Genomic DNA, 3,650 nt, shown 5'->3' on the forward strand with positions numbered 1-3,650 from the left:
ATGTTGGGACAGAGCATCCTGAGGTTCACAACTTCTGTGGTCCGCAGGAGCCACTATGAGGAGGGCCCCGGGAAGAATTTGCCATTGTCAGTGGAAACCAAGTGGAGGCTACTACTTATGATGACTTTGTATTTTGGATCTGGATTGGCTGCACCTTTTTTTTATAGTAAGACACCAACTGCTTCAGAAATAAAGATGTTTTAATCAATCCATTAAACAGATGTGAAAAGGAACATTTTAGGAGGTGCAGTCGCTTTGAAAAATGGATCAAACTCTTGAATTCAACATACTCAACATGTTTGTAAATAAACTTAATGGCATGAATCTTTCATGCCTCTTCTCTGAAACATGGAATGTAATAATTGTGCTTTTTTATTTGGGAAATATTTAGGATTAGTTTGGTCAGAATATGTGTGTGATTGTGTCTGTTTCTTGTTTTTAGATTTGAGGTTCTGTTTGATTTTTGATGACTAGGTCAGGACCTTGTTGGTAATCTATGTTATTAAAAATGCAAACTTTGTTGTCACATAGTAATCTTTTAATTGAAAAAGAAGTGTACTTTTATTTGTCTTTACTAAATAAGCAGTAAAATTGGTTTTCTTCATGAGTGACATTTAGTCGTGAGGAAAAGCACTAGTGTATACAGAGTGAAGTCCCAAGAGTTTTCCTCCAGACCTGTGACCTAAAACTAAAATTTTGCCATGATAAACTTGCTATTGACCAATACTAGTCTGCTTTAGACTAAATAAAAGTAGAATATTTGAAATGAAATGCAATAGCTTGTAAAACAGAATATGGAAATATTCCAAGTTTATTCTGGAATTTTAGTAGAAATGGACAAAAAGATGGCTCTGATTAGTAATTATATCAGTGAATCAGACTTATGTTATTGATAGTGAAATGCTGCTAGCTACTTAAAATGTAGTGACTTAGTTCCTAGGGCTTTGTATTGGGGCAGGAAAAGAGTAGTTTTTAAATGTTTAATCCTCGTTTGGTTACTTTTGGAATACCACACTGATGTTGGAAAAATGCCGCAAAGCAGAGATTGTAAACTGGTGCTCCATTTGAGCTCTAGACTTGTTGGTGAATAGGGTTGCTGTACTTTTTAAACCAGTATTTAAAAACAAGAATAGTTACGAGAAAGTCTCTTTAGGTTCTTGAAAAATTGCTCTGAGTGGTTCTACATCCTTTCATAGAACAAAACTGCTGCCTAAATTAGTCCTCACAACATTAGATTATCTGTGTACCCCTAATGTTAAACTACTGATTTTGTGGAACCTTAAAAAACTTTATGTGACGGGGCCTATCATCACAATCTTCAATAATCATGCAATAGTTACTTAAATATGGATATAATGAAATCTTTATGACTGCCCCCCCAAAGAAAAACAAAAAACAAAACAAAACAAAACTTCTAAAATGATGTGCAGAATTAAATATTATTTTTGTAAAAAACTAAAAAGGCTCATATTTTAGTAGTTATTATCTCTAAGTGGAGAATTACAGTTAGTTTTTGTTTTACTCTTTTGCTTATGTGTACTATATAATTTTTCTATACTGAACATCTATTAATTTTGTGTCCAAAGTTTTTTTCTCTTAATTAAAAAAAATTAAATGTAACTGGTGGGAACCCAGAGGCATTGACAACAGGATACATGGAACATTCAAGGGCCAGATTGTCACACCCAACACTGGCTATGGGAACAAGAAAATGACGCACACGCAGCCCAGTGGCTTCCAGAAATTCCTGGTCCTCAACATCATGGAGCTGTAAGTGCTGCTGATGTGCAACAGACCTTATTGTGTGGAGATTGCTCAAAAAAACCCAAGAACCTCAAAACCATCATGGGAAGAGCAGCCCAGCTGGTTATCAGAGTCTCCAATCCCAATGTTAGGCTGCGCAGCAAAGAAAATGAAGAGGCAACGCATATGCAGGTTTTATCTGTGGTAAATAAAACCATGAAAACCCTGCCATCATGCATTTTCCTCCCTTAAAGGAAAAACAGAAACAAACAAACCAAAAACGCCCAAACAAAAAACTTGCTAAAATGGAATGACAATAACATCTGTAGGTGTTTCATACATGTGGCCCATTTTGTCCTCATGACAATCCTATGAGATAGTTGTAGCTGAAACCATTGGTTTTCTACCAAATCTGTGTCTTTCACAGCATTTCCCAGCCTGCCTTGAAGTCAGGTTGGTCATACCACAGATTTCCGACAGATGGAATGTGAGCAGAAGTTAGGTGCCCCCTGTCAGCCTGGCCATATAATATCTCATAGTCTCTTTGCTTTGTCTTCTTCAACTACAAAATTGTAAACAAATGACTCCAGGTTGTGCCCCATGAAACGAGGCCACATGGTCAGAGGGAGCTTCCAGGGAAAGCCATCCACCTGTACCCACCTGTGGAACAAGAAATAAACTTTTACTAAATCAGGCCATTAAAACTTTGGACTGTTTGTTACAGCAACATAGCCTGTCCCACCTTAACTAATATGGATTAATACTATTGTTATCCCATTTTACAGGCAAAGCAACCAAAGATCAGAGAGATAAAGTAGCTTTTCTGAAGTTTCAGAGCTATACAGGGTAGAACTGGGGTTCAAACCAACAATGTTACGCTCTGAAACTCTACAATGGACACCCTGCTTAGAGTTATACTTTTTCTCCCAGCTACCCCAGGTGGGAAGGCAACAATGCTTCCAACATATGCAGATTTTTAGAGTGAATATCAAGGATACTGATGGGAGTATATACTAAAGCTTGAGGTACATAAAAATTACTAGGGCTGCTGGTGAAAAAACAACAGTTCCAGGACCCCATTCTCATAGATTCAGATTTAGTAGCTCAGAGGAAGGGACATGGAATCTACATTTAATTTTTTTTAATTTTATATATATGTGTATATATAAAATATCTATCTATCTATCTATCTATCTATCTATCTATCTATCTATCTATCTATAGAGAGAGCATGAGCCCAAGCAGGGGGAGTACCAGGCAGAGGGAGAGGAAAAAGCAGGCTCCCTGAGGAGCAGGGAGCCCAGCTCGAGGCTTGATCCCAGGACCCTGAGATCATGACCTGAGCCAAAGGCAGATGCTTAACTGAGCCCCTCAGGTGCCCTTGAATCTGCATTTTTAACAAGCACTAAATAATGAACCTGGTGTCCTAAAGGCTTTTGAGGTAGTTGACCTCAATGGTAAACAAGTCCCATCTTTCTGGTTCCCAGCCAGTGACCTCCTCTCATGGAGAATTTCTGGTGAAATTCCTCCTCTTTTCAGGTCAAGGTGTCAGAGTCCATCATCACCTGCTAGGAAGCTGAAAATGACAATTACACATTTTTTGAGATCCCAGGAGCATGACCTGGACTTGATCTCTCAGATACACTTGTTCCAGACCTGAAACCAAAGTTCATGAAGGAAAGGAAAACTGAGATGAGCTATAGGATAAAGCTTGTAAGATTCATGAAGTTTTAAGATCATTTTAGGATCATTTAGGATCATATAGATCACATAGAGACCCAAGCCCAGTTTTCTACCTTTCTCCAAATTCTGTGAGCTACCCAAAACCTCTTTAATAAATGACCTTTAAGCTTAAATCCACCAGAACGTGTGACTTGCTGCTGCTTACTGGTAAGAGCAATGGAACT

At 38.1% G+C, this 3,650-nt stretch overlaps 1 pseudogene; it reads left to right on the top strand.

Annotated features, from left to right (window-relative positions):
• On the top strand, positions 1-193 carry LOC100855515 (annotated as a pseudogene).
• The last annotated feature ends 3,457 nt before the right edge of the window (positions 194-3,650 follow it).

The sequence above is a fragment of the Canis lupus genome, chromosome 23 (assembly GCF_011100685.1).
Source record: "Canis lupus familiaris isolate Mischka breed German Shepherd chromosome 23, alternate assembly UU_Cfam_GSD_1.0, whole genome shotgun sequence".
In the NCBI taxonomy this organism is placed as follows: Eukaryota; Metazoa; Chordata; class Mammalia; order Carnivora; family Canidae; genus Canis; species Canis lupus.